Consider the following 27,962-nt stretch of genomic DNA (forward strand, 5'->3'; position numbering starts at 1 on the left):
CGCTCGTGCTTCCTTTAAATACGCCAGCTTTGATAGCAACAGAGCACTCGCAGTTAGACTTGCAGTTAGGTGTGTACTGGGTCGCCGCGTAGCGCTCAGCTCGGTGATCGACATGTTAATCTTTATTGAGGAGATGTTGCAGTAAGGGCGGCCCATCCAGCAGCAGACGTGAGGGGACAGTACCAGCTCTGGTCCTCTCTGTTGCCGCTGTCAATCATCGACCCAGGATTAGCAGACATCGCGGCAGACTCGCTCGCCGCCAATGCTGACCACATCAGTGAGCCGTCGTCGAGATCGTGCGGGGCCTAGGCCCTGTGCATCCGCCGTCACAACCGGGTGAGCCGACGACGCTGGGGGACTGCAGCCCGTTCCGCCCGTCCACTGCGGATGAGCCACCAGGAGGAGCAGGGAAAAAGATGGGGCGGGATGGAGTACACTCCGCACTACGAGAACACCTCTCGTGCCGACAGCGCCGGGACTCCAACCCAGAGATTCCACGCGCAACAGCTTGCTGTCCGCAGCCGAGCCGGCCGCAAGCCGGTCGCCGCCAGCCACGCGCGGCCGAAGTAAGGACATTCCTCCGCTACGTCGCAGCAAGCGGCGCTGCGCTAGCAAGCGGCACGGATCTGGTGTCATCGCTACGAGTCAGCGAGGACTCGGGGAAGGTCGTTGATATCACCAAGCCACACTGTACTCGGCAGGAATACAGGTGTTATGAATTAATAATATTTCTTTGGCGTTTCTGACGCTTCTACAGCCATTTCCTAGCTTTCTGACAACTGGAGAGGTCACCGCTCGGCCTCCAGTCCACCGTAGGCGACCGGAACCACCGGGGCTCCTACAATACACAAATCAGACGCCGCATCTCCCCTCTCCAGGAAGACTGCACTACACCAGCGCCCTCTCCGGCGCTGGCATACAGGGAGCAGACGAATGCACTCGAGGGTCCAGTTCGTCAACCCAGATCGTCTCGTCAGTTCAGAAGCTCAGCTCCACCGGACAGTGGCTGCCGACGTCATAGCTGAAACCTCCTGGCAGATTAAAACTACGTGCCGGACCGAGTCTCAAACTCGGGACCTTTGCCTTTCGCGGGCAAGTGCTCACCATCTGAGCTACCCAAGCACGACTCACGCCTCGTCCTCACTGCTTCACTTCTGCCAGTAAATCGTCTCCTAACTTCCAAGGACGGGGCTCAGATGGTGAGCACTTGCCCACGAGACGCAAAGATCCCGAGTTCGAGTCTCGGTCCGGCACACAGTTTTAATCTGCCAGTAAGTTTCATATCAGCGCACACTCCGCTGCAGAGTGAAAATCTCATTCCGAAAACATCCCCCAGGCTGTGTGGCTAAGCCATGTCTCCGCAATATCTTTTCTTTCAGGAGTGCTAGTTCTGCAAGGTTCGCAGGAGAGCTTCTGTAAAGTTTGGAAGGTAGGAGACGAGGTACTGGCAGAAGTAAAGCTGTGAGGACCGGGCGTGAGTCGTGCTTGCGCAGCTCAGATGGTGAGCACTTGCCCGCGAAAGGCAAAGATTCCGAGTTCGAGTCTCGGTCCGGCACGCAGTTTTAATGTGCCAGGAAGTTTCGTAACAGCGCACACTCTGCTGCAGAGTGAAAATCTCCTTCTGGACGTCATATTACGTCTGCGAGAACCAGCGCAGCTGGAAAGATAGTGTGCTGTTGAACTGATAAAAGAATTTATTCAGACATTGGAAATGTTTGCTAATTTCTACACGTTTGCTTCTCCCACTATGAGTAAATGTGTTTGATTATTCAGTTATAGCATTCCTAGTTCATATTCTTTAGTGTGCCCAGCTGTCCTGGTCTGACTCCTGCTTCCTAGTCCACGAATTGCTGTTGTGAATACCTGAGATACAACACCCTACTTTTTTTCAGTATTAATTTACACTGCCTTAGATGAAAAGCGAAGCACCTGAAAGGGGAGGAAGAAACAGAATGATATTTCACGGCATGAGATGATATGGAACTTTTTTTTTTTCAAGGATTACACAATAGAGTAAAATTTACAAAGAGCTTAACAGTAAAAAATGGTTCAAATGGCTCTGATCACTATGGGAATGAACATCTGAGGTCATCAGTCCCCTAGATTTAGAACTACTTAAACCTAACTAACCTAAGGACATCACATACATCCATGACCGATGCAGGATTCGAACCTGCGACCGTAGCAGCAGCGCGGTTCCGGACTGAAGCGCCTAGAACCGCTCGGCCACAACGGCCGGTTGCTTAACAGTAGAAGGCCCGTTATCAGTATGACATTGTACCCGGTGTGTCCTGCATGCATGCACCGATTCGGTTGGGAATGGTTCATAAATATAATCTTTCCTCTCCTGAGGTAAGGCGGGCCAACTGTCGTAAATGGTCATTCATAAAATGGATATAAGCGCCAGGACGAAGTTGACGTTCGAGACAGTCGCACACATGTCCTATAGGGAACGGATCTGGAGATCGTGTTGGCTACGCGAGTACTTCAGCATCACAACAGGATTTATAGACACGTGCCATGAGTGGACTAACATTATCGTGTTGGAAAATGGTACTACAATACTGCCGCATAAGAGGTAACAAATGTCCGTGATGAATCATTGTACCATTATTGTTCCCTCAATCAGTGTGAGACATGATTGGAGTCGTGTGATGGCTCCCCTCATGATGACGCTAGAGAATTGGAGTCGGCCGACGCCATACTCGCAGACATCAACATTGGTATTTATTATTATTTTCAGCCGAAATGGTTATGTTTGTGAACCGTGACTGTGCGGGATGATTATTTATTTCTAGTTTCTGCTACCAGTCACTTTTTTATTTTATGTTTAATCTAACATAATACAACGCGTTTAGAACATGTTCCGTTCATCTTCAGGCGTTTATACATACATACATACAGAGAAATGTTACTTAAAAATAGACAGTCTTAAACTAGATTAATCTAGATCTCTTTGTCCTTTGTTTGTTACTGTAGCAGAAGACATCAGTGATGTTTCTGGTGGTTTTCTTCCTTGTAGCCGATATTGTATACAATGTGCAATAGTGTAATGACAAACAACAGCTCCGCCATTACACCAGTGATGCAAGTGAAGCAGCAAGATGATTAAATCGTAAGTGATCAACTGTCATATAAAAGCGTTTCACACTATTTTCGTAAGGCATAACTGATGCAAATCTATCTGCATCCTATACAGGCTGTGATATCATACATAGTCAACCACAAGGTAGAAAACCAGCAGTAGACCTCACTGATTTCGATTTCTAGCCATACACTGCCCCCCTTCTCTCCCCAAGATGCCACACCAGCCGCTACAGTAACAAACAATGGACAAAGAGTTCTAGATTAATCTAGTTTAAGACTGTTTATTTTTAAGTAACATTTCTCTGTATATATATATATATATATACGCCTGAAGATGAACGGAATATTCGAAATGCGTTGTATTGTGTTAGATTAAACATAAAATAAAAAAGTGACTGGTAGCGGAAACTAGAAATAAATAATCATCATGGGTAGCGCAAAAAATGGCTCTGAGCACTATGGGACTCAACTGCTGAGGTCATTAGTCCCCTAGAACTTAGAACTAGTTAAACCTAACTAACCTAAGGACATCACAAACATCCATGCCCGAGGCAGGATTCGAACCTGCGACCGTAGCGGTCTTGCGGTTCCAGACTGCAGCGCCTTTAACCGCACGGCGACTTCGGCCGGCTATGGGTAGCGCAGAATCGCGCTTTATCGCTACTTACAGGTCATGATACCGCTAAAAATACAGCATATAGCGCTGTGGTTTTAATTGCAGCTTACGAATTTGACGGCAATTCACTAGTTCGTCCCCGTGCATCCGGGCTATGTGTAAAACACAGAACCGACGCGGCAAGTATTCCGACAATGTTTTATACTATCGTCATTCAGCGGTTCCTGCTTCATGCACAGCCATTGTCCATGAGCAGATCGAAACCGGCCACATTATAATAAAGTGCCTGACTATCTATACGGTTTTATAAGTAAATTTCAAATATTATACTGTGATCGACGACTTTTCCCAATAATGTTTTCAAAAATGTGTAACGCGTCATTCGGATCTTTTCATAAATGACCAGCAATAATTTTTTTCATTTACAGGTTCGGTCAAGAAATACAGGAAAAACGTTTAATAAAATACTTCAAAACCGTTTGTACGTGGCCACATTTATCAATATCCGCTTACCGCTATGCCAGTTCAAATAAGCAAAGCAATCGGCTATTTTAAACTCTGACCGACAGCAGAGAAAATCAACCTCGTAACCTACCTTGCAGATGTGCAAAGCAGCGGAGTGAAGGATTAAGATACGTTTTCGAATAGCGGTTTTGAAACTAAGAGATAGAACGTCAGAAAACTGCAGGCTAATCCAACTTAGACATACCACTCGACATGGAGAATATTAAGTGTTGCAAATTTGACAGAAGTATAGCCACTAAATTAATATAATAGGGAATTAGGAACGAGATGTTGTTCCTGTCAACAACAGATAGAAAAACGACAAAGTTGTGTCAACTTGGGAATACGGAAGGGTCGTCTGCTGCGGATCCCCATGTCGAACAATGTGCAATTAACGGTGTGATCAGACACACTTGCTCCTGCATTAGAATTGTTGTCAGATCTGCCACACATCAGTACCTAATCTACGAACGAGCTGTCGATCTCCACGTTCTGTGATGAGGTGTAGACTTCCTACGGCTTGTCACTTACTCGTTAATCTACCCCCTCCTGTAATTTTCTCGCTACACAATTATCTCGAACTATTAGCAGTTATTGTCTACGACTCCACTAAACGGCAGGATTTAACATTGCAGACTCGGAAGAAAACAGCCCGATTATACTGTAGATGTTAATCCCACGTGGCATCAGTCAAACAAAGAAAATACCTTTTTCTGCCGTAGAAGAGGGTGAAAATAGTAGTGAATTCTCCGGGACTGGGATCTTATCAAAGTCTATGGACTACAACACAGCACTGCTTGCAGTCACAGAGCTATGAATTCTGCATTCCAACTCGTATGGCTGCACAATAATGTGACAAACTGGAGGGACGAGGATTACCGTGGTGCAGTCGTACGCTGCTCAAAGTTGATTTTACCGGCATATTTGAGAAAGGTTTTAAGTTTACCACGTTCACCTAGTCGTATATTTCATCAAATCAATCCTAAAATATAGCTTTCAGTTCACATTGAATTCAGATGTAACAAAGTCGGTCGACATTAAAAAATAGAAATGACAGAAATAATGCAATAAATCTATTAACGTGAACAGATGTGAACTTCTACAGACACTTCGAGGGGTATTAATGTGACTTTAGCCTTTTAGGCTTCTTCTTCAGATTTCATATTTTTCATCTCCACCTTCAACCTAGCATTAAGACAGTGTGAGGAATTGATTCGTGTGAATATTTTTTAGCTTATTTCGTAGCTCGTTGGACACCTTTGATTTAACTATAAGAAGATGTAATTTCAAATCGTAGAATACAAAACGTGGCACCCATATTCATAAACAGATTTATTTTGATACTAAATGAAACAACAAGTTTGCTGTTACCAGTCACTATTTATCCCCACGACGTTTTTCAAAGGTTTAAACCTCCTTCATCAGGTGGGTTTAAATTTGTTAGTATGACATTTGTGTGTGTGTGTGTGTGTGTACATCAACTACTGCCACAAACTGTACATCCATCTGCATATTTTAAAGCATTAACCGATGTGTTACCCTAATCCTTATGCAGATAATACATGTAACAGATATAGTCTTAAGACCCCCTACCTTGTAAAGTTTGCTCCCATACACTCTTTCCAACCTCTCTCTCCCTCTCACTTTCTCCTTCTCTTCATCTCCCTCTGCCTCCAGCCCTTCATTTATATCTCTGAATTCCAACCGAAACTGTTATTTGTGTATAATTTTACCACTGTAGCCAATATGATTATTTTACTTAAAGTTTGTAACAATTCACCTAATTGTATAATCGAGTATGAAGTTTAAGCTATTTCAACTTGTCAAAATCGGATTTATATACAACCTGAAGTAATTAATCCAACGCATGTAATCGACTCCAATGTAAACATCTCCAAATCCTTTAAAATTTATTCTGTAACAATGTTGTTACGGTGTACATTCTTTGCACTTTGTGATAATGTTTTCTCTTCTGCTGTACGATCCTTATACCCAGTACTTTCCAGGTGCCATATTTGTTCACAAATTGACAATATATATTGGATGTGTTACGACGGTGAAAGGAACCTGTGACCACTGGAGGTACTCTGTTTTACTTATTTTACGTTTACCGTTAGACATACGTTTAATTTTTTGTCATAAGTAACCCAAAACCACGTTCAGAAATAGTGTTTTGTCTCTCCTCCAGAAAGTGTCACACGTTCCTCGAAAAAATCTTAACACAACACAAACACAAATGTTATACTAACAAATGTAAATGCAGCTGATGATGGAGGTTTAAACCTTTGAAACGCGTCGTGAAGATAAGTAAACAGTGACTGGTAACAGTAAAATTGTTGTTTCATTTAATGTCAATAACAGTCACGGTAAAGCTTAAGTTAAAATGTTCGCATTTAAAGTTACTTTGATGTGCTATCGATTTATGCTCACCGTTTGTTTATCTACCCAATCTTATGAGACACAGTAAGTTTCACGTATTTCTATTCAAATTTTGTTCTTATGGTACAACTCGTTTCCAAACTCGCCGAATCAGGTACACCAAAACTAGCAAGTTTTGAATCTTGACCCCTCTTGGACAAACTTCCGTGGACGCCCTTGCATAGGAATGCAGCACAAACCAGTTCTCGAGATGTGCGTTCCCAGGCCCAGTGGCATAACAAAAAAATGGCTCTGAGCACTATGGCACTTAACTTCTGAGGTCATCAGTCCCCTAGAACTTAGAACTACTTAAACCTAACTAACCTAAGGATATCACACACATCCATGCCCGAGGCAGGATTCGAACCTGCGACCGTAGCAGTCGCTCAGTTCCAGACTGTAGCGCCTAGAACCGCTCGGCCACTAGGCCGGCGACTATACAGCCCAAATCGAGTGTTTGTCGATTACATCTGTGGAAAACATACACTTTCGCACGCACATTGTTCGAATCCTGATGTTTTTCACAACACCAAATAACAGTTTTGTTAATCGATGCAACGATTCACACGAGGTATAGAGAGAGAAGCCTTATCAAGAGTATTTACAGTGGAATACAGCGAGTACATCTTTAACTTCACGCTGTTGGCTTTCAGTCACCTGCAATATTTTATAAACGTCATCGTACGTCGCGATTTACTGTTAAAGGACCACTCTGATGTCATTTACGGTCACATGCTGTTTTTATGTTCCTAGCGATAAGAGCCTATATCCCGATACAGATTTCCAGGGCACGAGTTTATGTGTACTGGATGCGTGCGATAAACCGTATCAAATAGTTCAAATGGCTCTGAGCACTATGCGACTCAACTTCTGAGGTCATCAGTCGCCTAGAGCTTAGAACTAATTAAACCTAACTAACCTAAGGACATCACACACATCCATGCCCGAGGCAGGATTCGAACCTGCGACCGTAGCGCTCACTCGGTTCCAGACTGCAGTGCCTAGAACCGCACGGCCACTCAAGCCGGCATAAACCGTATGATCTCTTACAAGGGAGCTCTTGTCACAGGACGGCGTGCACGCTCTTTGCTGAGTAACGAATGAGTTTCGTTGTTGGCTAATTTGCCAGTGAAAATTAGACACTGTCATTGCTACGATTTCTGCGAAAATAATATATCACGGGTTGTTACCTATACGTGTAAATGACTTGGTTTTCTATATATGCTTACCAATTACACATTAATAAATACCACAGCGTTTTAAATTTTTAAAATATGTACCTTTTGGTGTACGACACTGTGAACGATGTAATTTCCTGCCGTTTAATAAGAAATGTACACATATTTATCTTCTATTTACTGGTTTTTAAGCGCTAATTTCTCTGTAGTGTAGAAGTATTAGAAGAGAGAATATGATTTCCATTTTTACTTTCAAAATATCCTCCGCTGTCGGTTCGACTTTTACGTTATTAGGCAATTCACCAAAGATATTCGAAGCTGCCTGTTTAACTCTCTGCAGAGCTACTATATTAGATTCTTGTTCTATTCTAGAAGATGAGGACATAATCCCATTCTGAAATTGTAGCATATTTTTTTTGGAGATTTCATTAGGGAATTTAGATTGCGAAAAGTGATATAGATTATTTACATACATGAAAAATATTACTTAATTATGGGTGAACAATATTTGTTATTCTTACTGCTTGGACCGCATAGTCGAGAAATAGTTATGTTATCGTCAGGACACTAATCAATGAGGCGTATTTTTTCGTGGTACTTCCCTTACGAGCCATCAAGCACGGTCTTTGGAAGTGGATAGTGACCGTATGTACAAGTGGCATAACAGTCTGCCCTCTGTCAAAGTAGCTTATGTGAGTGGACTTCCCCATTTGCGGTCCGTATCACCACAAGAATGATTTTCTCGTTCACCCCTGTCCCTCTTACATACTTTCCCTGGGCATCCCGTTGCCGCAGCACCTGCAGGCGGCGTCCGGCGTCGTGGTGGGCAGTGGTCATAACGTCGCAGCTCGTCAGCGTGGGTGCCAGTGCAGACACTGGCTGTGGCAGCGTACCACGGCACGCAGTACCTTCGCGTCCTCGCCAGCAAACCGTAGCCTACGCGGCACGCAACCCGCCGCATGCGGTGTCGGCCGCAGGGCCTCATTTCCTGGGACGACACGAACTGTACACAGCGCACCGCACACCGCACACCTTGTTATGCAGAGGCAGCCGCCCTGTGTGACCTGCACGGCAAACAGCAGAGTCCCACAGCCCACCCGAGGCAGCGACGACAGCAGGTGTTTTATTTACGTGACGTGTGCCAGCATGTTCTGTCTGCCTGTGCAACTCCGTGCAACAACACAGCCCAGTCGGCACACTGGATAAAGGTAACACAGATTCCTGGCAACTTTCGTTGAGATTGAGAGTAAATTAATCACTAGTAGCACCAATAATACTAGAGACTAACTAGGTGTCAAAATCGAGCAAAGTGAAGAAATGGATGCAAAACAACGTATTATGCACCAAGCAAGGTGGTTGTAAGAAGCCGAGTAGTATAGACAAAGTAGGCATTTCTCATTGAATAAAAGCTGCTAGTATCGAATACTGAAGGAAGAGATTGCCGAGAATGTTCGTCTTGAGCACTAAATTTCATGGAGGCAAATCACGGACTGTGAAGAAACCGGAAAGGAACAGGATCGAAGCGTTTCATATGTCGTGCTACAGAAAGACGTTGAAAATTACGTGCAATGATGACATAAGGAATGGGGAGGTAGTTCGCAGAATCGGTGAGGAGAGGTACATGAAAACATTGACAATAGGAACGGACTGAATGACAGGACACGTATTAAGAAAGCAAACAATAACTTTCATGTAAAATTTATGATCCCTTGATGCCTCAGAACATGTCCTAGCAACCGATCCCTTCTTCCTGTCAAGTTGTGCCACAAACTCCTCTTTTCCCCAATCCTATTCAGTACCTCCTCATTAGTTATGTGATCTACCCATCTAATCTTGAGCATTCGAAAGCTTCTATTCTCTTCTTGTCCAAACTATTTATCGTCCATGTTTCACTTCCATACATGGCTACACTCCATACAAACACTTTCAGAAACGACTTCCTGACATTTAAATCTATACTCGATGCTAACAAATTTCTCTTCTTCAGAAACGGTTTCCTTGCCATTGCCAGTCTACATTTTACATCTTCTCTACTTCGACCATCATCAGTTATTTTGCTCCCCAAATAGCAAAACTCCTTTGCTACTTTAAGTGTCTCATTTTCTAATCTAATTCCCTCATCATCACCCGACTTAATTCGATTACATTCCATTATCCTCGTTTTGCTTTTGTTGATGTCATCTTATATCCTTCTTTCAAGACACTGTCCATTCCGTTCAACTGCTCTTCCAAGTCCTTTGCTGTCTCTGACAGAATTACAATGTCATCGGCGAACCTCAAAGTTTTTACTTCTTTTCCATGGATTTTAATACCTACTCCGAATTTTTCTTTCGTTCCCTTTACTGCTTGCTCCATATACAGATTAGAGATGGGCAAAACTGTTCTTTTCAGAGATTGGATCATAACTGTTCACTCCCTGAAATGAATTAGCTGTTTTTCATGACTCACCACTCATTTACAAAAGAAAATAAATGAAAGGCACATTGCCCTTTAAACTTGGTTTATTCCAGTACTATACCTGTATTTTGATCTTATTTGATCCTATTTTGAAGTAACATAGATAATGAGTAAGAATTTTGTATTGTTTATTGAAATTTCCACGATATGACAAAGTTTTTGATTATTGATTTATTTTGCACTAGCGTGGTTTTTTGGGTGATCGGAAAATGTTGTAACTTGAGATTTACATTAACAATATATTTGGCTATAATGTATTAAAATTTCATTAACCTCATACAAATACATCGCAAGCCATATATTTTTCCTTTCGAAGACGCCTAAAATCGCAAAATCCGTACCAGAATAAGAAAAAAAAATATAAATTTGACTGTAAAACGAAAGTGCTGCATATAGCCTTACGCAGAATAAAACAAGGAAAATATTGGTGTATCACATTTTGCGATACGTTTATCGGTTCGCTCGTAATTAAAGCGTAAATTCGAGTGTCCATAATAAAAATCCTATAGTAAGAGTAGTCATCAGGAACCTAATCTAATCAGTTTAAACAAATAAAAATAAAATAAAAACAATTGATGTATACATAACATAATAATGTAATATACATAGCGGTATTACTATGAAGAACAATATCCAGTGGGGACAAACTCCGATGCAGAGGCGCTGAGTCGAGCAGGTCGAGCCGCGAGCTGTATTACTGCGTGAGCTGAGACCGCAGAGACCAGAGTGACACCAGAGTCGCTTTGCTCGACGCTCTGGCTAGAGTCGAGACGGTGGGGTGAGCGTTGAGCGGGCGAGTTCCGAGGGTGGGGGGAGCTCACCCGCTCCGAGACAAATCGTCCGCTCCCTTGCGAGCAGGTTTTTGCAAGTAGTTCCTATGTTATCCGCTAGGTGGCTCTCTGTCCTGTTGCTGGCATCAACTGCCCAGAGGGCAGGACGTGCGACTGAAACGATCGCCGACAGAGTGCGATGCGAAGTTAAGCTGCGCCAGACACTGCACAGTTCACACGGCAGACGACGCACAGAGACGGCACGGCATATGTGAAACACAAAATCCAATGGGGCACTGCACAATGCAGGCAGCCAAGGTAGAAGCAGGGCAGAGGCCGGCGCTGGCTGTGTTGTGTGGCGTGCACTGTGCTCTGACCAGCAGAGGCGCTGCTGATATGCTCCGTCTCTCTCTCTCTCTCTCTCTCTCTCTCTCTCTCTCTCTCTCTGCCTGGGAAACGTTTGGAGCTACCGTTCTTTTTTTCTGAATCACTGATTGTTCACTCCTTTGAAAGATTGAACTCTATGAATTAGTTCAAGAGCGGATCCCCCATCTCTAATACAGATTGAATAACATCATGGAGAGGCTACAGCCCTGTCTCACTTCCTTACCAACCGCTGCTTCCCTTTCATGCCCCTCGACTCTTATAACTACCATCTGGTTTCTGTACAAATTCTAAATAGCCTTTCGCTAGCTGTATTTTACCCCTGCCACCTTTAGAATTTGAAAGAGAGTATTCCAGTCAACATTGTCAAAAGCTTTCTCTAAGTCTACAAATGCTAGAAACGTAGGTTTGCCTTTCCTTAATCTTTCTTCTAACATAAGTCGTAAGGTCAGTATTGCCTCACGTGTTCCAATATTTCTAAGGAATTCAAACTGATCTTCCCCGAGGTCGGCTTCTACCAGTTTTTCCATTCGTCTGTAAAGAATTCGTGTTAGTATTTTGCAGCGTGGAGGGGAAATATCGTAGAGGGAGGCCAAGAGATGAATACATCAAGCAGATTCAGAAGGATGTAGATTGCAGTAAGTACTGGGAGATGAAGAAGCTTACACAGGATAGTGTAGCATGGAGAGCTGCATCAAACCACTCCCAGGAGTGAAGACCACAACAACAGCAACAACAACTTTCATGTTACGTCAGGGAGGTGTAGAGGGGTAGAAGCTACATGAGAAGACAGAGAGTGGAATACACCCAACAAATAATTATGTTGCTTGTACGTACAACTCGGCACAAGACATAAAACGATGAAGCGAGTGAGAACACTTATCATAAGTGTGTGTGTGTGTGTGTGTGTGTGTGTGTGTGTGTGTGTGTGTGTGTGTGTGTGCGCTCGTGTGTTTGTGTGTGTGTGTGTGTGTGTGTGCGCTCGTGTGTTTGTGTGTGCGTGCGTGTGTGTGTGTGTGTGAGAGAGAGAGAGAGAGAGAGAGAGAGACAATTTCATCAGGATAGACAAATTTTGCCTTATACATATACAGTATATTGATATGTTTTATCACCTACAGGTCTGTCACAATCGAACTCTGTCTCTTTCTCATATATGCGCGCACTCACACACACACACACACACACACACACACACTCACACACACACACACAGACACACACAGACACAGCGCTCGAGCGCGCGCACACACACACACACACACACACACACACACACACAAATACGTACTTAATATAATAATATTAATTAAAAAGTTACGTAAAATGTTGTCACTGTTGGCATATTTTCTGATTTTAGTGTACAGAAAGTTTATATGTTGAACTCACGACATGAAAATGAGCCTGTGGCCATTGGAAAATATTTATGTTTGTATTCCTCTTCGTCTACGTAATTAAAACGTACACGTAAAAGCGAAGCACTCCGTCTTCAGGCCACAAGTGGCCCATCGGGGCCATCTGACCGCCGTGTCATTCCCAGCTGAGGATGTGGATAGGAGGGACGTGTGGTCCGCACGCCGCTCTCCCGGTCTTTATGATAGTTTTCTGTGACCGGAGCCGCTACTATTCGCTCGAGTAGCACCTCAATTGCCATTACGAAGCTGAGTGCACCCGAAAAAAATGGCAACAGTGCATGTCGGCGCGGATATTCACCCATCCAAGTGCCGGCCACGCCCGACAGCACTTAACTTAGGTGATCTGACGTGAACCGGTGTATCCACCGCGGCAAGGACGTTGCCTAAAAAGTACACGTAAGTTTGACAAACTTCCAGCTCGCTGGAATCATTGCAGGTCAGCAACTTCTGTTAATCAGTACAACGAAAAACCAGACAAAGTTGCAAATTCCGCTTTTCTTACTTACTCGATGATACTTTCGGGACGGGACCCATTTTCAAATCATCGTGCCGAATAGACAAAATTGTATTTCCAAAAACACAAAAAACCTGTCAAAAATTATACGTATTATGAAATGCAAATGAACAGTTACAGCGCATACAGGTAACAGTGAAATTAGCAACCTTGGCTGGGTTATCGGTGTACTTTCGTAAGCTTGAGTTTTGTTCCAAAGTAGTTTCATAAGTTTCTTCTGCTGCCAGGCACTGTCACAGAATAACGAAAGTCGTACATGCAGTACATCCATATTGATAGACTTAAAGCCAACTGATAATGGAGTTGTAACGCTCCGAAACGCGTAATGGAAATTTTAATACAATTGTTAGTTGCTTAGTCTTATATCTCATGAATGGGTTGTATGAGTAATTGTAAAGTCGTGGAACAAATGCAGTACCTCTAGATGTTCAGAATTGTGTCTTTTTGAAATAGAGAAAGAGACAGACAATTCACTGAAAACAACTCAATAATCCCTTTACGAACTTTTATGTTACACGTTAATATGTGAATACAGCTGCACGCTCATAATTTGCAAGTGTTTTTTTAAAATACAGGTGTCAATTAGTAATTTCTATGCACCACCTTCTCCATGTGACGTTAATAGAAATTAGTCTAAGGAACAGAAAGACTGGACTTTTTTGTTTACAAATTTAACTTTCCTGCATGTCGGATTGTATATCATCGTGTAAGTGATCAAAATTGTTGGTGGCAGCATTCGGCACAAGTTTTGTGCTAAGGACAACCTTAATATGGAGAACTGAACGTCATTTCACCTTCTGGTACTGTAATTATTTGGATTATTTGTTCTTTTGAATTCTACTGGTTTATATACAAAGAGAAAAATAATGATGCAATGATTATATTGTGAAGCAGTGGTCACAATGCATAAATCCGAAAAAATATGCGTGCACAATGACCGTGAACGAACACCACATACTATTGTTATTGACAACTTGAATACAACGTATTAATGTTCCGCGGTAATGTTTATTAGTTCGTTATGAACCGGCTTTCAGCTTCTTAGGCCATCGTCAGATAACTTAACGCTGAACAGATAGTCCACACAACGTCAGCAAAAATTCATAGCTGTACGAAGAATACTGCACAAACATTCGTGACATTTTGTGACCATATCGATACAAAACACAAGCATGTTGAAATACCTAAAAAGAGACACTGAACAGATAAATCTTACATTGCAGTACATTCAAATATTAAAAGTATGTCAGTGTGTAAATAAAAAATGTGCTACAAGTCGGTAATGGCAGAGGCCACTTTGTCATGTGGACAAACTGGTGAATGTGATGAAAGGAGCGAATAAAGGGAGGGGAAGAAAGACGTCGATGGAATGTGGGTGTGAAACAGTGATAACAATCTTATTTGATAATGGTGAGGGGAATATTAATTGGCTGCTACTTTCATAAGGATAGTAGTGGAACTGCGTTTGGCCATAAAGGACCAGGTCTGGATTCTTTAATTGGTGTTTATTAATGGTCAGAATTGCAAGTAATGTTAGTTTTCTCACTTTAGTTCCTTTGTGGAGGACATCACAGTTATTATTCGTCTCACCATTAGGTAATAAGCTTGTTATAACTGTCTCATACCCACATTCAATCGACGTCTTTCTTCCCCTCCCCCCTCCCTTTATTAGGCCTGTTCATCACATTCACCAATTTATCCATATGACGTAGTGGTCTGTGCCATTACTCAGTTGTAGCACATTTTCTGTTTTACACACTGACGTAGTTTTAATATTTGAAAATATTTTAATGTAAGATTTATTTGATCAGTGTCTCTCTAGGTATTTCACCATGCTCGCGCTTTGCATCGCTGAAATTGTGTGGAATATCTGTCCAACATTAATTTATCTGACGATGGCCTAAGTAGCTGAAAGCCGATTCATAACGAACTAATAAATATGATGTTAGAATTATATTAATACCTTTAGCTGCTGACGGGCGTTGATACATATCAACGGGGACAGGTGCAAATGTGTGCCCCAACCGGAAATCGAATCCGGGATCTGCTACTTACATGACAGACACTATCCATCTGAGCCACCGAGAACACAGAGGATAGCGCGACTGCAGTGACTATCTCGCGCACGCCTCCCGCGAGACCCACATTCTCACCTTGTATGTCCACACACTACATTCATAGTGTCCCACCCCAACACACTCATTACTCGTGAAAGACATTCTTACCAAGTCCCGCAAGAGTTTGGGGAATATGTGTGCATCCGCACAGAAGAAGAAGGTCATGGCCGCTATTGCCAGAAATATATACTTATTTCGATGTGGTGTCTGTTCTATCCATGTAAGTATATCCATGTAAGTATATAATAAAAATGATTGTGGAACATTAACACGTATTCAAGTGACTCGTATGTTCTTCCAAGAACCGACGGAATATTCCATAAATAGTGTCATTCTTACATCACGTTACAAAGCAATTTAAATCTTTCTTAAAGACGAGTTATCACACAGTATTATTTAATTCGACAATATTCAATGAAAATATGTTACCTTAAGCGGTTTTTCTATCCCCAAGATTTACAATGATCAGAAATGGAAATTCAACAGAACTGAGTTGTCTTAGGAGAAAAAAAAGAGGCAACCTCAATTTCTTTCATTTTAAATTCTGATCGATATTTACACCTATATCTTTTAAAGCATCGCCGGCCTGTGTGGCCGAGCGGTTCTAGGCACTTCAGTCTGGAGCCGCGCGACCGCTACGGTCGCAGGTTCGAATCCTGACTTGAGCATGGATGTGTGTGCTGTCCTTAGCTTAGTTAGGTTTAGGTAGTTCTAAGTTCTAGGGGACTCATGACCTCAGATGTTAAGTCCCATAGTGCTCAGAGCCATTTGAACCACTTTTTTTAAAGCATCCATCTTACTTATTATTTTCTTTTAATGTGTTAGACTTACAGTTGGTCAAGTAGCTCTAGCAGTGCAGAACTGGATATGTTGCGTCTTTTTGAAATTGAGAGTGAGACCGTTTACAGAAAAAGTACTCAATTATACTTTTCGAATAACATTTAGTACTTTTCTCCTGTTGCCGTATATATTTTTGGGTTGGTTACACTACTACTGACGTCTGTAAAAAATACTAATCTTCATTTCTGTATTAGATCTGTTTACAGATACGCGAAATAATGTGGACCCAATATTGAACCTTGTGGGACTCCAGAAGTGGTACCTCCACAGTCAGTTGATTAACCAATCCCGGTGACGGCCCTCTTTAGTCGCAATATCCCTCACTGGAGTTACGGAAAGTGTGCCGAGACACGTCCCCAGCGAATGGAGCGTAATGCCCCTACTCCCGCATCTTGGGAACAGCGCAGAGCAGAGCGGCTGGCCCCCTGGAATTAGCTGTGCTGGCCACGGGCGTGTAGCCAGCCGCATACATTAGTGGCAGCTGCGCCGCTGTCCGGAACAGCTGCTGCGCTGCGTTGCGCCCACAGCGCACAGTGCGGTCGGCCCGAAGGGTGGGGAAGGGGGGGGGGGGAGACTTCCCATACAGGCCGCGCCGCGCGCCAAATAAAACCACTCTGTTCCTGCTTTGTATTTAGAATTCCGCCGAAGTCCATATCAGGAACACCCCCCCATATTAAACGAGCCATCTAAGCACTGCAAATATAGCGGAAAATTTACATTGATATTTTGCAGGACTTGATATGGAGAGTTCCTATAGTTCAATTCTTTTATCCTGGCGGTTCGCGCATGCCCGTCCAGACGCGGGAGATTGCTGCGTTGCCAGTTGTACGCGCCAAGAGAAGCAGCGCCATAGTACAGTTCGCAAACTTACGTTTAGGGGAGAGCGCGCAGTTTATGAAGTAAACCCACCACGACCGCATTAAACCTTCCGCTGCTACAGAGACGTTCTAATAACCTTACCAAAACAAAGGTCAAAATTTTAATAACGATTGTGGTGTTGCTCACGCTGCTAAAGGCCGGCCGGTGTGGCCGTGCGGTTCTAGGCGCTTCAGTCTTGAACCGCGTGACCGCTACGGTCGCAGGTTCGAATCCTGCCTCGGGCATGGATGTGTGTGATGTCCTTACGTTAGTTAGGTTTAAGTAGTTCTAAGTTCTAGGGGACTGATGACCACAGATGCTAAGTCCCATAGTGCTCAGAGCCATTTGAACCACGCTGCTAAATACTGCATTATCGGGCAACAACAGTCATATTATGTGGCAGGTGTCATTAGAGCACAGTTAATAAAGTCATTTTATGTAATAATCAGAAAACTAGGCACTCATCTTTTTGTGTTTCCCACGCTGGTCTCATCGTGAAATCATGACTCAATCGTTGAAAATCTAGGTGGTTATGATTCCAAGCTCGGATGCAAAGAGGCCTAGGTTTTATTCTGCTATATTCAAAAGTTTTGTAGATGCGCTTCACAAACCATTCTTGAAGATTACACTTTGGCAGGACAACGGTGATGTAAAAAAGTAATCAGCACTCCGAATTTAAGTTACACTTCCTTTTAATTTCAATATCACGTGACACACAAACATCACTTCACAATACAAAACATACTTGAAAACATCTCTCTCACAGTCACTGTTAAAGTTCACATTTTATAGGCGGACTATGTTATGCGTCTTTCCAACATGACGTCCAACACTTGACTTTTTCCACGTCCGACTCTCTAACAACTTAACAACTAATTAACTATCGCTTACGCGCCCAAAAATCAGAGTTACAGGTACGTCACAGATCATAGTGACAAAAGAAAGAATACATATAAGAATATTATCATTGCAATATAAACATATCGATGTATCACAAATGAAATCAAATCTGAATGTTGTCTCAGAAATATGTTAAGTAGTTAACAGAAAAACAGTAGAATATTACTGGTATCGAGAGGTTCAGATGAGGTACCATAATGGTTACGTAATTCAAGTACCATCACAACGTGCTCCCCGCATTCCGCGATGTGCGCGATTTTGTCATCATTGCACTGCTCGCCTGTGCAGACACATGCTGTTTCGACTGCTTTGACACACTTTATCATTCGATTTCACGAACACTATTTGGCCCAAAAATTTGATTTTTACACATCTTCTTGAATGATACCTTCCCCCCATAAATGACTTAATTTTGTTTCGATGTTCAACGTAGTTATTGTGCAGCATTAGACGTAGTAAACCATTGCACGAAATTTTGAAGAGTTTGCAGAGGTAAAAGTCCATAGCATATACTTTCCCTATGGTCGATTTTAGTTGCCACTAGAAATTTCAAAAAATTACATTCAAACGAATAAAATTCATGAAGTAAGACACTGCGATATTGTTTTTAAATAAAGAAGTATTAAGCACCGATCAAGGGTTGAACTCAAAACCTTTCGCTTAGCAGCCATACACTTTAACCATTACGCTAACGCAGCTCGTCATTAAATAATGCTCCCGGAGAATTTTAAAATATCACGCAAAATACCGACAAACACTGTTGGTATGGCTATGAATTATTCACGTTTCGTCGAAGTACAATAGGAAATAAACAATTACCACTGTTCTTTATTGCGAAAAAGCGGTTAGTGAGAATGATACAAACATCTTTCCTTGCAATCGCCGGAATTAGGAGGTTTATTGCTTGTTTGGTTTAATTAATTAATAGAATATGAAGCAATTGGTATAAAGAATACTTTTTCCAAACTTTTTTTAAAAGAAAGTCTGCTATCAAGACATTGCTTCAATTTATTTATGACTGAAAGTTTCTAAAACTGAAGACACTCGTCTGTGCTCTGCACTGCAGTCGAGCTTTGGCAATGTCGTTCTCTGTTCATTGGCTGACTGTGTTCTGTAACGTCAGATGCGCAGAACGAACCTAAACTCGGCCGCCGTCATAAATGACGCACACTTTAGTACCGTATTGAATTGCTCCACTTCCCACGTCGTTCATGCGCTTCAGCAGATTGTCGTAAAGTTTTGCTTACTACCACGAAAAAATGAAGTATAATACACTCCTGGAAATGGAAAAAAGAACACATTGACACCGGTGTGTCAGGCCCACCATACTTGCTCCGGACACTGCGAGAGGGCTGTACAAGCAATGATCACACGCACGGCACAGCGGACACACCAGGAACCGCGGTGTTGGCCGTCGAATGGCGCTAGCTGCGCAGCATTTGTGCACCGCCGCCGTCAGTGTCAGCCAGTTTGCCGTGGCATACGGAGCTCCATCGCAGTCTTTAACACTGGTAGCATGCCGCGACAGCGTGGACGTGAACCGTATGGCAGTTGACGGACTTTGAGCGTGGGCGTATAGTGGGCATGCGGGAGGCCGGGTGGACGTACCGCCGAATTGCTCAACACTTGGGGCGTGAGGTCTCCACAGTACATCGATGTTGTCGCCAGTGGTCGGCGGAAGGTGCACGTGCCCGTCGACCTGGGACCGGACCGCAGCGACGCACGGATGCACGCCAAGACCGTAGGATCCTACGCAGTGCCGTAGGGGACCGCACCGCCACTTCCCAGCAAATTAGGGACACTGTTGCTCCTGGGGTATCGGCGAGGACCATTCGCAACCGTCTCCATGAAGCTGGGCTACGGTCCCGCACACCGTTAGGCCGTCTTCCGCTCACGCCCCAACATCGTACAGCCCCCTTCCAGTGGTGTCGCGACAGGCGTGAATGGAGGGACGAATGGAGACGTGTCGTCTTCAGCGATGAGAGTCGCTTCTGCCTTGGTGCCAATGATGGTCGTATGCGTGTTTGGCGCAGTGCAGGTGAGCGCCACAATCAGGACTGCATACGACCAAGGCACACAGGGCCAACACCCGGCATCATGGTGTGGGGAGCGATCTCCTACACTGGCCGTACACCACTGGTGATCGTCGAGGGGACACTGAATAGTGCACGGTACATCCAAACCGTCATCGAACCCATCGTTCTACCATTCCTAGACCGGCAAGGGAACTTGCTGTTCCAACAGCACAATGCACGTCCGCATGTATCCCGTGCCAGCCAACGTGCTCTAGAAGGTGTAAGTCAACTACCCTGGCCAGCAAGATCTCCGGATCTGTCCCCCATTGAGCATGTTTGGGACTGGATGAAGCGTCGTCTCACGCGGTCTGCACGTCCAGCACGAACGCTGGTCCAACTGAGGCGCCAGGTGGAAATGGCATGGCAAGCTGTTCCACAGGACTACATCCAGCATCTCTACGATCGTCTCCATGGGAGAATAGCAGCCTGCATTGCTGCGAAAGGTGGATATACACTGTACTAGTGCCGACATTGTGCATGCTCTGTTGCCTGTGTTATGTGCCTGTGGTTCTGTCAGTGTGATCATGTGATGTATCTGACCCCAGGAATGTGTCAATAAAGTTTCCCCTTCCTGGGACAATGAATTCACGGTGTTCTTATTTCAATTTCCAGGAGTGTATTTAATTTCTTTTTTGTTTTACGTACAAAGGTTAAATTAGCGTATTTCAGCAAACTATTATGGTGCGGATAAACATGGCGAATGAGCATCTCGTAATGTGTCAGGAAGCGACACATTGTCATTGATGTGAGCCTTGTTATTCTTGGCTCTGTGCTGTCGTGCACCCTCTGCGCCAGAGAAGAGCAGATAGGATGGAGCTGTCATGAGTGCAGTCGGTTGTGAGCCTGTGAATAGGATGCACCCGAGGTTATAGTAAACTGACTGCAGGAGTTGGTCTCGGTGTTTCCGGGGTTTTACTGTACATGAAGTGGGGCCAGGCAGTGGCGTGACTGTGTACAGCGGTACTTGCAGCAGACAATTGGTTCTCATCTGTACTGGATTTCGGATTAGCGCCCGGCGCTGAGAGGTTCCAAATGGAGGCTCTCAACGTAACACTGGAGCATCTATTGTAGAATACAAGAATATTAGAATTTTCAGGTGGGAACGTGTTATTGACAGACGTAGTCTACTCAACAAAATATACGGGGGTCACTCCAAAAGAAATGCACACTTTTTTTATCCATCTTTTATTCTACATGTTTGAAAGTTTTTCAGTGTGTAGATACATCCTCTAGAAACAATATATTCCTTTCTCCACATAATTTCCATCCCTCTCAACTGCCTTATGCCATCTTAGAACCAGCGCCAGTATACCCGTACAGTAAAATTCTGGACCAACCTGTTGGAGGCACTGCTTGGCAGCGTGCACGAGGGAGTCGTCATCTTCAAACCTTGTTCCACGAAGAGAGTCTTTCAGTTTCCCAAAGAGATGATAGTCACATGGAGCCAGGTCAGGATTGTAAGGCGGGTGTTTCAGTGTTGTCTATCCGAGTTTTGTGAACGCTTCTATAGTTTTTTAACTGACATGTGGCTGTGCCTTGTCGTGGAACAGCAAAACATCCTGCTTTTGCCGATGTGGTCGAACACGACTCAGTTGAGCTTGAAGTTTCTTCAGTGTCGTCACATATGCATCAGAATTTATGGTGGCTCCACTTCGCATGATGTCCACAAGCAAGAGTCCTTCGGAATCGAAAAACACCGTAGCCGTAAATTTTACATCAGAATGCGTGGTTTTGAATATTTTTTTCTTGTGTGAATTTACATGATACCACTCTATTGATTGCCTCTTCGTCTCTGGTGAAAAATGATGGAGCCATGTTTCATCACCTGTCACAATTCTTCCAAGGAATTCATCTCCACCATTCTAGTACTGTTCCAAAAGTTCGCTGCGTACTGTTTTTCTTGCTTCTTTGTGGGCCACTGCCAGCATCCTGGGAACCGATCTCGCACAAACCTTTTTTACGCCAACACTTTCAGTATTCTGCAAACACTTCCTTCCCCTACCCCAACGTAACGTGACAATTCGTTCACTGTGATGCGTCTGTCAGCAGTCACGAATTCGTTAAATCTATGCACACTGTCTGGAGTGTGTAAAGTACGAGGCCTGCCGCTGCGAGGACAATCCTCAATATTGCCGTGCCTGCTTTCATTACGTAACCTGGTTGCCCACCGGCTAACTGTACTGCGATCGACAGCAGCATCTCCATACACCTTTTTCAACCTCTTGTGAATGTTTCCCACTGTCTCATTTTCACAGCACAGGAATTTTATGACAGCACGTTGATTCTACGAGCGTCAGGTGTAGCAGCCACCTCGAACACATGCTGTGACGGCGTCACTCACGGGAACAGCTCGAACTAAGTTTGAAAATAAGAGGGAAGGATGTATCGACACACTGTAAAACTTTCATACATGCAGAATGAAAACTGTATTTCTACAAAAAAAGTTTGCATTTAAAAAATGGTTCAAATGGCTCTGAGCACTATGGGACTCAACATCTTAGGTCATAAGTCCCCTAGAACTTAGAACTACTTAAACCTAACTAACCTAAGGACATCACACACACCCATGCCCGAGGCAGGATTCGAACCTGCGACCGTAGCAGTCCCGCGGTTCCGGACTGCAGCGCCAGAACCGCTAGTTTGCATTTCTTTTGGAGTGACCCTCGTACAATGCAAACAGGACGTTCACACTGTTGCCAACTGTGATGTCCTTAATTGTAGACTGTATTTCATTCTGGTGGATGTGGACTTGGAACTGACATTGTGTTCCGAGGGTTCGCTTTTAGACTCCTGGTTCTTAGACTTGAGCAAGTCAAAAAATGGTTCCACTGGCTCTGAGCACTATGGGACTTAACACCTGAGGTCATCAGTCTCCTAGAACTTAGAACTACTTAAACCTAACTAACCTAAGGACATCACACACGTCCAGGATTCCAAACTGCGACCGTAGCAGTCGCGCGGATCCGGACTGAAGCGCCTAGAACCGCTCGGCCACCATTGCCGGCTTGGGCAAATCAATTAGGTCGGTTCCGTACCGTCTCCATTCGGACTTGGCTGTAGTCATTACGGGTGCAGCTAAGTAGGACCTTTGGTCAGTTTTGATGGAGCTTTTGGCAGCTAAGGGTGTGGTGCGTGAGTGTGACATGGCCCATTAGTAACCTGGTGATTACTGTATTACAGTTGTACAAAATTCTGAACGACAGAGGTGGTCAGGAAGTAGCATATTAGTTAAAATGTTCAAATGTGTGTGAATTCCTAAGGGACCAAACTGCTAAAGTCGTCGGTCCCTAGTCTTATACACTACTTAAACTAACTTATGCTAATATCAACACACACACCCATGCCCGAGGTAGGACTCGAACCTATGGCCGGAGGGACCACGCAGTCCGTGACATGGCAACTCAAACCGCGCGGCCACTCAGCGCGGCAGTATATTAGTCTTTTGTCTTTAATTTAAAATATGTAATTGTTTTTGTTATTAAATACATTTTATAAGTTACATGATCTATGACTCAGGGATTCTGAAGTTAAATGGAGCTCATCGTGATAGTTATTTTATGTAATGTTATTTAAAAATTTTTTTTTGCTGTTTACAATTAAAACTACGAACTGTGGGGGTATTGTTTAAAGTCATGTCCTCTTGCGCATGCAAAAATTTTTATGAAGTTGTATACCTCTGACACTGCGTCAACTTGGAGGCGGTCTGAATGTTAGAATGTTACGTTATTCTTGAAGAATCAGGCTTGCTGAGATCGCTAGCAATTCTTTTCATTTTAAAATGTAAATTTTCACTGCCGGAAATAACACAAGTAATTAAATGGTCCGGGATATTATGCCGTCGTCGAATGGATTTCACTTTAAAATCCAATGCTTCGTCCCCTCCTGCGGAGGACATTGCTTGACGCAGAATTAAAACATCTCAGCAGTGCATTTCAGAAGGATGTTATTCGTTCCCTGTGGTGAAAAGACCGTTAAGACCACCGCGTAGAAATCGTATTGATGCTCAAGCGCCCGTGAATCGGAAGTTTTCCTCCCTTTCATTAAGGACGTTACTGACCGCAAAGAAAAAAATCTCTAAAAAGCGGAACATCGCGGTAATAAACAAATCCAACCGGAAGGTACAACATCACCTAAAATCGTCCAAGGACGCTTTCCAGTCGCTAAAAAGAATCAGGAATTTATAGAATGCCGTGTAGTTGTGGGAGGTGTAGGTGCGTACTACAAAAAGAACGGTAAAAAAAACAGCAACACAAGGGTATTTGCAGAAGAGAGGAGATTGACAGATCAGCTGTTGCGAAATATGCTTTGCAGCCGGAGGGCCACACATTCATTCTGATAGGACTCAAGTACCGGCAGCTACAAGTGGATACCATGAAAGGTTATACAGAGAGGCAGTGGAAATTGTAAAACACCCCAGCAATTTCAATAGGAAGGTGATAGCAAAAGCGGACAACGGCAGTCAACCACGGCCAATTGCACTCACGCATTCAAATCATGTGACATCACTCCATTTGGGTGTGGCCGTGCGGTTCTAAGCGCGTCAGTTTGGAACCGCGTGACCGCTACGGTCGCAGGTTCGAATCCTGCCTCGGGCATGGATGTGTGTGATGTCCTTAGGTTAGTTAGGTTTAAGTAGTTCTAAGTTCTAGGGGACTGATGACCTCAGTAGTTAAGTCCCATAGTGCTCAGAGCCATTTGAACCATTTGAACTCCATTTGGCAGAAGCACGTGAAAGAGGAATTTTGTAGTCAGTAGGGAGCCAGAGTATGAATCGGACATTCACAGTAGCTACGATCCCCCTTGAAAATTTCCTCCGAAAATTAGGACGAAACCACGGCATATTAGCCTGCAACATTTTATTGTCATTTCTTTTTAGTACTGTGACCGGTTTCGCAGAGCTACGCTTTCATCATCGGATCATGTAACATTATTGGTTGTTTAAACACTGAAAATATATGAATGTGTAGTGTCTGTTCCTTAGGACATGTCCGAAAGAACAGACACCATGCGGAAACCACAGCTGTGAAACATATTGTGCAAACTGAAGGAGGAGGAGGATGAAAGAAAAGGGAAGGGATTATTGATGCAGGCTGCATCAAGACTTGTGCGGCATCAGTGGCGACGAGTAAAAATGTGTGCTGGACCGAGGTTCGAACCTGGGACTCCTGCCTAGTAAGTGACTGACTCCTCCGGAACAGGCTCTTGGAGGCCCAACAGTACCGACCGGCCATCATGTCATCGTCAGCCCACAGGCGTCACTGGATGCGGATATGGAGGGGCATGTGGTCAGCACACCGCTCTCCCGACCGTATTTCAGTTTCCGAGACCGGAGCCGCTACGTCTCAGTCAAGTAGCTCCTCAGTTTGCCTCACAAGAGCTGAGTGCTTCCCGTTTTCCAACAGCGCTCGGCAGACCGGATGTCACCCATCCAAGTGCTAGCTCAGTCCAACAGCGGTTAAGTTCGGTGATCTGACGGGAAACGGTGTTGCCGATGCGGCAAGGCCGCTGGCCCTTCCTAGTAAGTGCTGATGCACAATTGAGTCCGACCTACTCCGGGAATCTCTTAAATATAGAGCACCGAGGAATGGACAGGAACTGCAAATAGGTGGCGCTAGGTGGGATTGTGGGTCAGCCGAGGGGTGTGTCGAGATAATCGGCAGAAGTTGTGGTAAACACTTTGTCCGGGTGGTGCAGTTGTTAACGCAATTTGTTTAGGTACGCCTGAAGAGGTGCAGTTTCCTTTTTTCTTTTTTTCCATAGGACATAGGTAGTGGTGGCAAATAGATCTTTCTGTTGTAGTTTCCATAGTGTTTCCATTCTGTGAAAAAAGAAGAAAACCACAACTGCTTAGTAAACAGGAGATCCCGGGTTGGAATCCCGGTCTGTCACACATTTTCATTCGTCACCGCTGATGCCGCACAGATTAAGAGGAAAAGGGAAATTTAGTACATCTACATCTACATGATTACTCTGCAATTCACATTTAAGTGCTTGGCAGAGGGTTCATCGAACCACAATCATACTATCTCTCTACCATTCCTCTCCCAAACAGCGCGCGGGAAAAACGAACACCTAAACCTTTCTGTTCGAGCTCTGATTTTTCTTATTTTATTTTGATGATCATTCCTACCTTTGTAGGATGGGCTCAACAAAATATTTTCGCATTCGGAAGAGAAAGTTTGTGACTGAAATTTCGTAAATAGATCTCGCCGCGACGAAAAACCTCTTTGCTTTAATGACTTCCATCCCAACTCGCATATCATATCTGCCACACTCTCTCCCCTGTTACGTGATAATACAAAACGAGCTGCCCTTTTCTGCACCCTTTCGATGTCCTCGGTCAATCTCACCTGGTAAGGATCCCATACCGCGCAGCAATATTCTAACAGAGGACGAACGAGTGCAGTGTAAGCTGTCTCTTTAGTGGACTTGTTGCATCTTCTAAGTGTCCTGCCAATGAAACGCAACCTTTGGCTCGCCTTCCCCACAATATTATCTATGTGGTCTTTCCAACTGAAATTGTTCGTAATTTTTACACCCAGGTACTTAGTTGAACTGACAGCCTTGAGAATTGTACTATTTATCGAGTAACCGAATTCCAACGGAGTTCTTTTGGAACTCATGTGGATCACCTCACACTTTTCGTTATTTAGCGCCAACTGCCACCTGCCACACCATACAACAATCTTTTCTAAATCGCTTTGCAACTGATACTGGTCTTCGGATGACCTTACTAGACGGTAAATTACAGCATCATCTGCGAACAACCTAAGAGAACTGCTCAGATTGTCACCCAGGTCATTTATATAGATCAGGAACAACAGAGGCCCCAGGACGCTTCCCTGGGGAACACCTGATATCACTTCAGTTTTACTCGATGATTTGCCGTCTATTACTACGAACTGCGACCTTCCTGACAGGAAATCACGAATCCAGTCGCACAACTGAGACGATACACCGTAGGCCCGCAGCTTGATTAGAAGTCGCTTGTGAGGAACGGTGCAAAAACTTTCCGGAAATCTAGAAATACGGAATCAACTTGAGATCCCCTGTCAATAGCGGCCATTACTTCGTGCGAATAAAGAGCTAGCTGCGTTGCACAAGAACGATGTTTTCTGAAGCCATGCTGATTACGTATCAATATATCGTTCCCTTCGAGGTGATTCATAATGTTTGAATACAGTATATGCTCCAAAACCCTACTGCAAACCGACGTCAATGATGTAGGTCTGTAGTTCGATGGATTACTCCTACTACCCTTCTTAAACACTGGTGCGACCTGCGCAATTTTCCTTTCTGTAGATACAGATCTATCGGTGAGCGAGCGGTTGTATATGATTGCTAAGTAGGGAGCTATTGTACCAGCGTAATCTGAAAGGAACCTAATCGGTATACAATCTGGACCTGAAGATTTGCCCGTATCAAGCGATTTGAGTTGCTTCGCAACCCCTAAGGTATCTACTTCTAAGAAACTCATGCTAGCAGCTGTTTGTGTTTCAAATTCTGGAATATTCCATTCGTCTTCCCTGGTGAAGGAATTTCGGAAAATTGCGTTCAATAACTCCGCTTTAGCGGAACAGTAGTCGGTAACAGTGCCATCGACACTGCGCAGCGAAGGTATTGACTGCGTCTTGCCGCTTGTGTACTTTACATACGACCAGAATTTCTTCGGATTTTCTACCAAATTTCGAGACAATGTTTCGTTGTGGAACCTATTAAAGGCATCTCGCATTGAAGTCCGTGCCAAATTTCGCGCGTCTGTAAATTTTAGCCAATCTTCGGGATTTCGCGTTCTTCTGAACTTCGCATGCTTTTTCCGTTGCCTCTGCAAC

Source organism: Schistocerca nitens, chromosome 1 (assembly GCF_023898315.1).
Source record: "Schistocerca nitens isolate TAMUIC-IGC-003100 chromosome 1, iqSchNite1.1, whole genome shotgun sequence".
NCBI classification, from domain to species: domain Eukaryota; kingdom Metazoa; phylum Arthropoda; class Insecta; order Orthoptera; family Acrididae; genus Schistocerca; species Schistocerca nitens.